Source organism: Vulpes lagopus, chromosome 11 (assembly GCF_018345385.1).
Source record: "Vulpes lagopus strain Blue_001 chromosome 11, ASM1834538v1, whole genome shotgun sequence".
Taxonomy (NCBI): Eukaryota; Metazoa; Chordata; class Mammalia; order Carnivora; family Canidae; genus Vulpes; species Vulpes lagopus.
Window position 1 is genome coordinate 9,996,501 of NC_054834.1, and position 13,448 is coordinate 10,009,948.

Genomic DNA, 13,448 nt, shown 5'->3' on the forward strand with positions numbered 1-13,448 from the left:
ATGCTCAACCGCTGAGCCACCCAGGCATCCCAAATTGGACCATTCATAAATGTAAAGCCTAAAATTGCAAAACTTCTAGAAGAAAGCATAGAATTAGGCATGTGGCCTTGGATTAGGCATGTGACCCTGGGTTAAGTAATGATTTCTTAGAAATATCAAAAGCAAAATCCACAAAAGAACAAACTGATAAATTGGACAACAAAATTAGAAACTTCCACTCTTAAAAGACAGTTAAGTAAATGATTACACCGTTATCCATTATATTCCTATGGTGTGCCTTTTATTCCTGTGATTTATTCATTCCATAATGATGACAAGTGGTAGCTACATTTGTGGTGAACAAAGCATCACACAGACTTGTTGAATCATTATGCTGTACAGCTGAAACTAATATACTGTTGTGCATCAGCTATACTCAAATTTTAAAAAAATTAAAAAGTATTTTCTGCCTTCAAAACATAAACGACAGTTAAGAAAATAAAATGAAGGAGGCTTGGCTGGCTGAGTTGGTAGAGCACAAGACTCTTGATCTTGGGGTCATGACTTTTTTAAGCAAGCTCCATACTCAGTATGGAGGTTACTTTAAAAAAATGATGCAGGTGGAAGAAGAAAGTGAAAGTTCTATAGAAAGGTCCCAGTGGAGAAGCAGAGGTCAACACAAAATCTGAAATTTTCAAAATAGATACAAAACTGTCTCAGTACTGCAGACAAATAAACAAGTGCATTGCTGTAGGCGATGCTGTCGCTGGAAAGACGTATCTCCTGATAGCCTACACGGCGTATTTCCATCTGAATATGTACCAACTGTTTTTGACAACTATGTAGTCATGGTTATGACTGGTGGAGAGCCACATACTCTTGGACTTTATGTTTTTCACTGTTTTCTCTGTCTTCATTCAAAATGTGAAAGAAAAGTTGAGTGCCTGAGATAATTCACCACTGTGCAAAGACTCCTGTCTTGGCTGTTGGGACCCAAACTGATCTCAGAGATGACCTCTCTACTACTGAGAAGCTTTAAGAACAAAGAGAAGCCTATCACTCCAGAGACTGCTTGAGGGCTATCAAGTATGTGGAGTGCTTTGAACTCATACAGAAAGGCCCAAAGAATGTGTTTGACCATGCAAGACTGGCTGCCCCACAGCCGGAACCAGAGGAGCTCCTGGTGTGTGCCACTATGAACTTATCTCCAGAGCCCTTGCCGCACAGCTGGTGTAACATCCTACTAAAGCCATTTTTAAATCAGACTAAAGATGGAAAATTAAAATCTGTCTTTCCAATCACAACTAATACCCTGAACCTTGCCACATGCACTTGTGTGAGACTAGGCCCATCGGTTTGGCCCCTTTGCCTCCGATACTAATTAATTCTGAGTAGTTCTGTATTGTCAGAAAAGTGATCAGTACTAGTTTTTGATCTGTTGTTTCAAAAAAAAAAAAAAAGTTTTTGTCATTGTTTAAAAAGCAAGTCATACTTGTGATGACTGTTAATGGACTACTTTGGATTGCCCAAGCTGTTCCCTGATTCTGCTCTGGAGAATAACCAGGATATCTTGGTGGTATTTGTTTCTCTTCCATTTTGGGGGTATGTGTTTGGTTTTTCTTTGATCTTTAAAAAAAAAAAAACAAAAAACCAAAGTTATTAACCAGCGGACAGCCCTTAAGGTGTAGAAGACAGACTGATTCCATTACCTAGATCTAGTTTAGAAAACATGTCTTCCCCACCCCACTCCTGCCCAAGTGCTCTTAGGAAGGTGTGTAGTAAACGCCTCACATATTCCTTTTTGAGAGCTGACTTTTCTGTCTACCCTTGAGTAGGCAGTATTTAATGAATCTCATAAAGGCAGGTGGTATCCAATCTGTCCCTCCTCTCTTCTCTGTATGTGACTGTGACTTCCAAGGACATTTGTTCGCCATTTGCTGAGTTTTCTTAAAGTTGATTTCTAACTTCTTTTACTGATAAATGAAGAAAAGTATTGCATCTTTTGAGAGGTATCAAATGGATTGAGTTCATACGTTAAACATTTTTTTTCCCTTTCAAAAAGAAAATGAGAGGTGCCTGGCTAACTCAGGTGGTAGAGCATGTGTCTCTTGATCTCGAGGCTGTAAGCTTTAGCCTCATTTGGGTGTAGAAATCACTTAAAAATAATATCTAAAAAAAAAAAAATGAAAATGAAAGGATAAGCAACAGACTGGGAGAAAATGTTTAGAATTTAAAACTAAAAATATTGAAGAAAAGATAAAGGCAAATTTTGGCTCACTGGAAAGTTCTTTTCTGATTACTTATTATGGTAAAAAATGAACGAACTGTCTATAAACTCTGAAAATAGGATTCAGAGTAGGAAAGAGGATGGTAGAGACTCAGATAATTAAATTTAAATTGCTTCTTAACTCTATAAATATACTTTTTAGTTATTTCTAAGATGACCAATTTAATGTATATTTGATACCATATTAAATTAAGGGTGAAAAAAAGCTCCTGATTCATACAACTTGATCAAAACATTTTCAATGACAACACTTTGGCCTAACAGGGTGATGTGAAATGTGGGTAAAGAAAGCTGTTTAGGGCAGCCTGGGTGGCTCAGCGGTTTAGCACCACCTTCAGCCCAGGGCCTGAGCCTGGAGACCCGGAATCGAGTCCCGCGTCGAGCTCCCTGCATGGAGCCTGCTTCTCCCTTTGCCTGTGTATCTGCCTCTCTCTCTCTCTCTCTCTCTCTCTCTTCTCTCATGAATAAATAAAATCTTTTAAAAAAAAAGAAAAGAAAAGAAAAGAGAAGAAAAGAAAAGAAAAGAAAAGAAAGCTGTTTAAACAGAACCTCTTCTGTGAAGCATGTCAAGCATTCTGACTGCTTTCTGGGCCTGAGTGGGTAAATCCTTGCTGTTTCCAGAGCATTCTGGACAAAACCTCTATCAGTGCTTCTCACCACATTAATTACTGAGGGCTTTTAAACAGCAAAGAGCTTTTTGTTTTCAGTTCTGAAATACTAGCACCTAGCACAGTATCCAGCAAATAACTAATACATATGTACACTTTTGAAAAAGAAATTAAACTCTAGAAAATGACTGGAGAACAGGTAATCAGTATTGTTAAAATCCTGAGACATTTCCCCAACAAGAACAGGAACTCCAGGTTAAGAACTGCTGATGGGGATCCCTGGGCGGCGCAACGGTTTGGTGCCTGCCTTTGGCCCAGGGCACGATCCTGGAGATCCGGGATCGAATCCCACGTCGGGCTCCCGGTGCATGGAGCCTGCTTCTCCCTCTACCTGTGTCTCTGCCTCTCTCTCTCTGTGACTATCATAAAAACAAAAAACAAAAAACAAAAAACAAACAAACAAACAAAAACTGCTGATGGAGGGGATGGGCAGAGAAAGGAGAGCCAGCAAAGGAGACAGCCTACTCCCACATCTGATAATATGACGTTGTACTACTCGGAATTACAATGTATTATGCATTATGGGCAAATTAAACACTGGTCTCAGAAGCTAAGTTAGCTTGTCCAAGACTAATGTTCAAAAAAAAAAAAAACCCCTCAGAAAAAAAAGAGGTAATAGCCAGAGGTAATTTTAAGTTCAGCAGATACTTCATGCAATTTTCTTTTTTTTTTTAATTTTTATTTATTTATATTCACAGAGAGAGAGAGAGGCAGAGACATAGGCAGATGGAGAAGCAGGCTCCATGCACCGGGAGCCCGATGTGGGATTCGATCCTGGGTCTCCAGGATCGCGCCCTGGGCCAAAGGCAGGCGCTAAACTGCTGTGCCACCCAGGGATCCCTTCATGCAATTTTCTTAATAAATTAATATAAACATGTCAATGTTATATAACATCTGACTACAAAGCAATTCAATCTGCTGATAATGAAGTCATTTACTAAAATCACTATAGCAAGTGGCAAATCTCTACAAACATTTTTTTGGTGCTTACCTTACATATATAAGATTTAGGAGTTTGGGGGGCATTAGATGTACCATGCTCTTATATACAACCCAAGGTTTATGTAAGATAAGTTTAGTCACGGTAAGATAAGTCTGTAAGATAAGTTTATGTAAGATAAGTTTATAGTCACTGACCTATTTCTGCAAACTGGCGGAGGACATGAACATCCCAGCCACTTCTGAGAACCTAGTAACATCTCTGGACCCTCAACACAAAAGCCTCATCATGATCCTATTTAAAAACTAATTTATATATAACAAAGTTTATGCCTACAGTTTTTGCTTTTGTTGAATTTGTATGTGAATTATTAGTAAGAACTGATACTTGAAAAAAAGGATATCATAATCAGGGTTGTATAAAAGAAATATTTACTGTAACATTGTTCATAATAGTAAAAAAAATGAAGAATTAAATTATGGATAGCCATAAAATGGGATTACGAAACAATCATTAAAAATGACACTGAGTACTGAAGGCCGCTGAAAAATGTTCACAAAATATGTGAAAGCAGCTCACAAATAATGTGAAGTATGAAAACAGATTATGTATTAGTACAAATAGGAAAAACAGCAGATAGCAAAGTAAAATCTTAGTAAGAGTAATCTAAACAGAGGCACATGAAAAGTGTTTAATTTCCAGAGCTTTTTACTTATCTGAATTCCAGTTTTCTATCATGAATGTTTCTTCTATAACCAGAAAAGAGAAAAGCTTAGGAAAACAGAAAAAAATATTTAACCTGTGTTTGTGGCTGGGCTTTAATATAATCAAACTGTCACTAATAGCTGCTGTGGGCAGTAATGGAAACACTGGTCACACCTGGCAAAGCTGGAGGCACATGACATAGTTCTGTAGACATTCAAGCGAGTCTGTGTAGTCAGCCTCCAAGATAGCCCCCGACCATCCCCACCTCCTGATACTCACACCCTTCGGTCCTATTAAGGTTAAGGTGTCAGGGTTGAGCAGTACGATCATTACAATACAGCAGAGGTGAAGGCATGTCACTTCCAGAACTATGTTAAAAGATTAAGGCTTCTGTCCTGGGCACTCTCTCTTATCTATCTCTTGGTGGGGTGCAGTGGGGGAACCACGTTGTGAGTCCCTGGCCAGGCATGGAAGCCTCCTGCCAGCAATCATGCGAGTGTGAGAGGAAGCCAGACCTCTAGACCTAGCCAAGTCTCAGGTGATGGCAGTTCTGGCTGACACCTTGACTGCAGCTTTGGGAGAGACTGGGTCAGAACCATACCCCTAAGCTGCTTCTGACTCTTGACCCACAGAAACTGGGAGATAATACATATTGGTTGTTTAAAGCCACTGAAATTGGGGTCATTTGTAACATAGCAGTTGCTGCCTAGATGGTTAGCTTACACCCCTGGAGACTGTGGTCCTTCTAAGAACCCACCTTAAGAAAAAGCATCTAGGCTGTAACTCATTTTGCTCTAAATGCAGAGTTCTGATTTCCTTCTCATCTGACCCAAACCAGAAAAGACATTCGAATACCTCTTACAAAATGTTCAGTTCCTTAGATCTACCTTCTAATTCCCCTCTCCCACTCATATTTCATCTCCTCTTTCAGTTACCGTAAATCTAAGCAAACTCCTTCTGCAAAGAGCCAGACAGTAAGTATCTTAGGCTTCTCTGTAGCAACTTTGCAATTCTATCACTACAGCTTGAAAGCAGCCATAGATGATATCTAAATAAACTGGCATAGCTGCATTCCAATAAAACTTTATTTCAATAACAGGCTGATTTTAGCTCCAGAACTGTGGCTTGCCAACCTGCTATAAATGACAACTAGTAAGACCAATACTCCAAACTTGTGCAGCAGATCCCATGCCCTTCAGCTGACTCCAGATATTGCTCCAGGAGGCCCAGAAAACCAGTATATTTGTCTGTCTCTACTGAATGTAATCACGTATTTCTTTCTTAAAAAACAAAATTAAAACAAAAAACACAAAAAATAAACACTCTCAATCCTGATTCCATTTCTCCAACTCCCTAATTTTCCTCCACTCACCTACTCTTATCAGGCTTTTGTTAAGATCATCAATGGGGATCCCTGGGTGGCGCAGCGGTTTGGCGCCTGCCTTTGGCCCAGGGCGCGATCCTGGAGACCCGGGATCGAATCCCACGTCGGGCTCCCGGTGCATGGAGCCTGCTTCTCCCTCTGCCTATGCCTCTGCCTCTCTTTCTCTCTGTGACTATCATAAATAAATAAAAAAATAAATAAAAAAAAAAAAAAAAAAAAAAGATCATCAATGATCTTCATGTTGCTAAGCCCGACTAATTCTCAACCTTCACTATATATTTCACTTAGCAGCAGCTGGCCCAGATGATTACTCCCTTTTTCTTAAAACACTTTGATTTCCAGGATACCATAATCACTTGTTTTTCCTTAAATTTCTATGGCTGCTCCCTTTCGATCTCCTTTGTTCAAAGTGTGGTGGATCTCATAGTTCAACTTGAACCTCTGTTTTCTGTCTCTAGTCATTCCTTCATAACCACACTCAGTATACTTCTGTATGAGATGACACCCAAATTTATTTATTTATTTTTTAATATTTATTTATTCATGAGATACACACAGAGAGAGAGGCAGAGACACAGACAGAGGGAGAAGCAGGCTGCTCCATGCAGGGAGCCCGATGTGGGACTCGATCCCAGGACCCCAGGATCATGTCCTGAGCTAAAGGCAGGCGCTCAACCGCTGAGCCACCCAGGCATCCCAACATTCAAATTTATAACCCCAGATTTTATCACTCCCCTGAAGCCAGACTTACATTCAGCTGCCTACTCAACATCTTCAACTGGTTGTGTTCCAAACTCCCAAATGTCCAAAACTAAACTCCTAGTATCACCTACCTCAACCTGCCTCCCTCTCTGTTCTCCCCTTATCTTAGTTAACAGCAATCCCATTCTTTGTGTTGCTCGGGCCAAAACCCTTGAGTCATTTTTGCCTCCTTTTTCACAGCCCACATCTGATCTGCTGGCAATTCTGTAAGCTCTACCCTCAAAATAGATCTACTCCTGAGAAGAATTTCCATGTTACTCTGAATAACACAGTCTTACAATGAAATGTAAGGTCCTAAGTTATCCTGCCATCCCTTCTAACTAGGAGATAAACATGTGGCTTACTCCCTCACATCACTGAGGCCTCCTCTGCATAGAATATGAGATTCATGGGGGCAGGGAATTTTTCTTTGTTTATCGTGTCACACCTCCATTATTTTATATAGTGCATAACACACAGGAGTAGATCCTTTAGTAATATTTGTTGAATGAGTGAGTTAACCGTGAAAGAGATAAAAAAAAAAATACTTTCTAAGTTGATGGTAAACCCACTGGTAAAACAAATTGGGTATGTTAACTTTTTTTCATTTCCTACTTTCACAGTGTTTTTTAAACATAATCAAAGTCCCTGGTAACTTACGGCACAAAAAAGACTAGAATATGAGTCGGTGGTTCTAGATTCCACCACACACTAGCCTCTAAAGTCTTTAGTTTTTCTTTGATGACCATGTATACAGGGACAGATACTCTCCACACCCACAGGCCTCTGACCACAGCCTCTATAAAGGTGTGTTGATAGGGAAGTGTAAGGCTGACTTCCAGGAAAAAATGTCTGTCCTGCTGTAGAGGAAAAACATCAGCGCAGCTGATAAGCTGGTGACTCGAAGGTGAAACACACACTTATTTAAGGGCTTTAAATGTCCAAAGCTTTATGTTAGATACAATAGTAACAGGAAAGTAGATCTTCTTCTTTATTTATTATTTTTAAAGATTTTATTTATTTGAGAGACAGAGATAGCAGGAGTAAGGGGAGAGACAAGTAGACTCCATGCTGAGCAGGGAGCCCGACATGGGGCTTGATCCCAGGACCCTGATATCATGACCTGAGCCGAAGTTGGATGCTTAATCCACTGAGCCACCTAGGAACCTCAGGAATTTTCTTTGTTTAGATTTTTGTAACAGATCATGTAAATGAGCGCCCAAAGTTATGTAACATGTCCAAGGTCACACAGCTAATAATGGCTAAACCATTTATTCAAATACAGGTTTATGAAATTCCAAACCTACACTATTCCCAATGTATCACACACCAAAAGTTTTAATTACAGGGACACAACATATCTGAGATAGCAACAGAAACCAATGAAATATTTTTATCAGAAAGACAACTAGCTGGACTCTATCTCTACTATATTTACAAAAATTACCTTCATAGCTAGAGTCATGGGTTGAAGGATAGTTCTAGAATTCCCAGAATAAGCCCTATAAGGTAGAGGCTATGTAGATTTCCTATTAAAAAGAATCTGCTCATAAGCAAACAGGGACACTCAGTTATATTTCTTAATGCAAACTAATACATATTCCTACTTATATTTTTTCTACTTATTTTTAAAGGAAAGGAAGCTAAATTTTGTGGATGAATACCTGCAGTGTTCTAGTACTTTGCAGTATTTATCAAATGACCTTATAAGGCAGGGATCACATAAGTGCAAAAAACAAGACTCAAAAGACTGTGTAAGAGATTACGAATCTTTGATATTAACTGAATGGGGATGTGAATAAAGCCCATCTGTTTCCAATATGTTACTCATATTTATTTGGGTATTCACAGACAACTGAAACTCAAATGATGTTGTTTTTCCTTCTATCTGCCCCATTTCAATGAATGCCATCCTCGTTCATTCAGGCTCAAGGACTCATACCAGAAACTAGTTATTCTTGATGCCTCTCCTTAACTTTCCATGTGTAATTAACCACTCAAGCCCTACACATTCTACTTCCTCAGTATTTCAAATCCAACTGCTTTTCTTAATTCCCCTGATCCTATTTAGGACATTATCCTATCAACCTGGGCTGTTCTAAGAGTCATATCATCCCAGTCTGGTAGCCTGACCCCTTCCAGCACATTCTCTAGAACACTGACCTTGAGAGTAGGCTTATGTGTACCCTAGCATGCATATAAAATGAGCCATTAGAATATGGGAAAATATTAGAACTCGTATTTACATGTGTTTCTAACCTTCAAAAATGAGGAAGAAATTAAGCTTTACTAATAGCCAACATACTGCCTGACAACTGGCATCCTCACTGGGCCTCTGTCAAATGGAGAAGGTACATCTGGAGTTTGAGCAGTCGGACCTATGGGAAGAGTGAGCAACCAGAGAGAGGTGGAGAGCAGTGCTCTCTCATAGCTGTTCACTAACTGTCAGGATATGAGGGTGTATTTTAGTTTACATGACCCAGGTAGGTAGAGACAAAAAATATTATCTAAGTTTTACCTAAAACATTTTTACCAGATAGATAATTTAATAAAGCTTCCCGAATAGACACCATGAATTGAAAAGATTCATGCAAGCACAGGTGAGCAACAAGACAATGGCAGAGGGTCAATTCATTTTTACTTCTAATATAAGCTCTTCATCAGTTTCATGCAAGAAAACAATGACAGTAAATCAGATCTGAGAGTAGGCCAAATGCCAAACTGAAATCAAAGACGGAAATGGTAATATGGATTTATGTATCTAATTCTGTGTTAGGTTTATGTCTGGCTGCTAATGACAGAAAACCCAAAGTAACAGTTAAAAATAGAAATTAATTTCCGAGATGATATAAGTATACAGAGATAGGCAATCCACGGCTGATAATGTGGCTCGCAAATGATTTAGCAGCCGGCATGCTTCCGTTTTTTTAGGGGGCCACTATCCCCACAGAGGATTCCTAGTCATTACAAGTAAGTTTAAGTGTGCAACCCTCTCTCTTTTTTTTATTTGTTAAAGATTTTATTTATTTGACAGAGAGAGAGCACGAGCAGGGGGAGCAGCAGAGGGAGAGGAAGAAGCAGGCTCCCCACTGAGCAGGGAGCCAGATGTGAGGCTCCATCCCAGGACCCCAGGATCCAAAGGCAGAAGCTTCACTGACTGAGCCACCCAGGCACCCACGGTGGGTAACCTTCTCAACTTTAAGAGCCCTTCCTGGAGTTTCACAAATCATTTCTGCTTGATCTCATCGGCCAGAAATTAGTCACCTGGCCACAGTTAACTGTAAGGGAGAGTGGGGTTCACAGTGTTATTCTGGGCAGTGGCATGCCCTATTAGGGTCTGAGAGGAAGGGGAATGCCGACATCAGAGGACTCTAACTCATATACAATAACCCTCACTGCTGTTCCTCACTGTTAACCAACAGTGAGCCGTAGTATCACAGTACAAAAAGGTCTGAATAATGAAACTTTTTCCAGGTAAGTATGGTGCAAACTGATGTGAGGCCAAACCTAAACTGAACAAGAGACTATTTGTACTATTGATTTGTTTAGTGTGAACAGTCATACATTTTGCTGTAGAAATATTATTTGATTAATGGGTACTACCCCAAATTATGAAAGTATGAAATATTTAGTATATGTATAAAATTATCTTTCTTAAATTCTAAGAATTCCAAATCCTAAAACATATTCATTTTTGGATAAAAGGATTATGGAATGGTAGTATGAAACAATTAGAATTATGAAGGTATTTAAAAACTAAGTGTCTAGAACAAGAAGAAAATCTCCATGTTTTTTAGTCATCTTTACAGTAATGCAATACTGAATCAAGACTTCATATAATTACTCTGAACTTAATGATAAAGGTTCACAAGCATCCATTAAGGCTTCTTACTTAATAGCAAAATCCACATGATATTCTACTAATACTTGTTCTTCCTGCCACAGTAAAAACATCTAAAATAACACAAATAACAAAAGGCAAAATTAAAATGCAAATACTGCTGGAAATCATATAGGTTTTAGGGTTAACATGAACAAGATTCTTGGACAGGTTAGACTAAAGTGCAAAAGTTTCTAATGTGTCAGCTAAAATATTTTCTGGATTCTAGAATAACGTAACACACAAGAGCTGCTTTTTATTTGCTAAAAAAGCAAGAGGTACCAGAGAAGAGACCTCTGAAATTAAATTACTTCTTTCATAAAAACAATGTGTTACATGGAAAACTATGTAAATATGTTACTGATGGAACTAGTAGGACGAATAAGAGGAGGATTCTAGGATAAGCAGACATAGGACCACATCTGAACTTTATTCTCTGCATAATTCACAGCTAGTGTGAAATAAAACTGAAACTGGAAATGCACAAAATTCTATGCCATTTATATGGTTCGTTTTATAAAAAGAAGACCCTTAAACTATAGAAGAGAAGAAGAACCATATCCCCATTCATTTTGTAATACCTACATAATCTTGATATGAAAACCTGAGAAGGAAAAGAAAGACAATTACAGGCCAATCTCTCCTAAACACAGATATAAAAACATTCAAAATTATTAGCAGACCAAAACCAACGATACATCAAAAAAAAAAAAAAAAGTACATCATGAGCCAACTGGATTTATTGGAGGAATACAAGGTTCACATTCACAAATTGATGTGTAATTCACAAAAGGGAACAAAATCATATGATTATCTCAACAGATGCAAAAATATGTATCTGACAAAATTCAACATCATTCATAAGAAAAGCCTTTTAGCAAACTAGAAACAGAAAGAAACCTCTTTATACTGATAAATAATATTTATAAAAACTTTACAGGTAAAATAGCAAATGTATGCCCCATAAGATGAAAGATAAGACAAGACTGCTTACTATCATCACTGCCAGTCAGTAAGGTCCTGGAAATTCTAGTCAGTGCAATAAAGCAAGAACAGAAATAAAAGGCAGAAGATTTGCTTTTTCCTAGGAAAAAGCAAAATTGAGATTATTTATACACAACATTCCGAAAGAATCAAATTATCAATATTAACAAGTGAACTTAGCAAAATTGCTGAAAATATGGTCCTAACTTACAACATTATATTTCAATTACTTTAAAAAGTAATTACAAGATCAAGGACCTAAATATAAGACCTAAAACAATAAAACTCTTGGAAGAAAACAGGGCCAAAGCTTCACGATATTGAATTTGGCAATGGGTTCTTGGCTACAATGGCAAAGGCACAGGTAACAAAAGAAATAGACAAAATGGACTTCATGAAAATTAGAAGATTTTGTGCAAAAAATAAAAAATAAAATAAAATAAAATGAAAGATTTTGTGCATCAAAAGATGCTATCAACAGAGTAAAAAGGCAACCCACAAAACAGGAGCGGCTCAGTCAGTTAAGTTTCTGACTCCTGATTTCAGTTCAGGTCAGGATCTCAGGGTTGTGAGGCTAAGCCTTGCATTACGGGACATGGAGCCTGCTTAAGATTCTCTCTCTTTCTTTCTCTCTCTCTCTCTCTCTCTCTCTCTCCCCCCCCCCTCCTTCTCCCTCTGCCCCTCCCCTGCTTTCTCTCGAGAGAAGAGTAAGTTGCTCATATGATGCTTTGTCTCACCTGAATAGTTCTGAGTTTATCTCCAACAAGAACAATCCCCCACAAACCATAATAGGGTCATAATAGGGTCATCACCATTGGGATATGAACATTAACACAGTCCTATCATAGGATCCTCAGACCCTATCCAAGATTCCGCACTGGCTTAGAATCATGTGTTCCATTTAGTTGTTGCATCTCTTTGCCCTCCTTTCAGTTGGGAACAATTCCTCACACTTTGACTTTCATGAATTCAACAATTTTGAAGATTACTAACCAATTATTTTATAGCATGTCTCTTAATTGAGTTTTGTCTGATGATGAGATTCAGATTATGCATCTTCCATAGGAACAACACAGAAGTGATGCTGTTTCTTCTGTCCCACCTTTCTTTTTAATAGACTTTATTTTTTAGGGCAGTTTTAGGTTTATGGCGAAATGCTTCTTTTTGTAAATAAAGTTTTATTGGGACATAGCCACTCCCATCTGTTTATGTACTATGGCTGCTTTTTATTACAACAGCTGAGATGAGTGGTTTTAACAGAGACCATATGGCCTGCAAAGCCTAGAGCTGACATTTAGACCCCTTGAGAAAACCTTTACTGATTCCTACTCTACTGACAATGAAGACTTCTCATAAAGCTAAAGTAATTAAGACAACATGGTATCAGTGAATGGATACATCAGGAGTTCAGCAAGCTTTTATTGTTATGAACGTAAATGTACCCACTTTAAAAGATAATCTCACCTAACCACGAGTTGAAAATTTCTAACCTGTTTAAAACTGTAGTTTCACTGGATTTTGAAAACATTTACACACCAAAAATACACACCAAAAAGGAAACTCATTCTGATGAGTTTCCAAGAACTGACATCAGAGAACATGGAAATCAGCAAGACAAATTTCACTAAAAATCTGTCCTTTAATTGTTAGATAAAATTAAAAACTGAGGACTATCATTAAGCCGACACAATCAACATCATTCTCCTAATTTTGATCTACATCTTAAAGAGGCATCTATCTCAAATGGCACATGCATGAAAACAAACATAAAACAGACTGCACCTAAAACCAAGCCTTTGAATCACCATTTCACAAAGTGTTGATTTTCACTAGAATGAAGATAATATAAGCAGAGACTTTTTTTTTTTTTTTTTGGTATA

The 13,448-nt window shown here is 38.2% G+C and overlaps 1 protein-coding gene and 1 pseudogene across 3 annotated transcripts in view; one reads left to right on the forward strand and one right to left on the reverse strand.

Moving 5' to 3' along the window:
* Nucleotides 1-13,448, reverse strand: part of RALA (RAS like proto-oncogene A) — a 73,185-nt gene that overhangs the window by 41,993 nt on the left and 17,744 nt on the right. The gene's annotated exons all lie outside the window — the stretch shown is intronic.
* On the forward strand, nt 540-1,440 carry LOC121501685 (annotated as a pseudogene).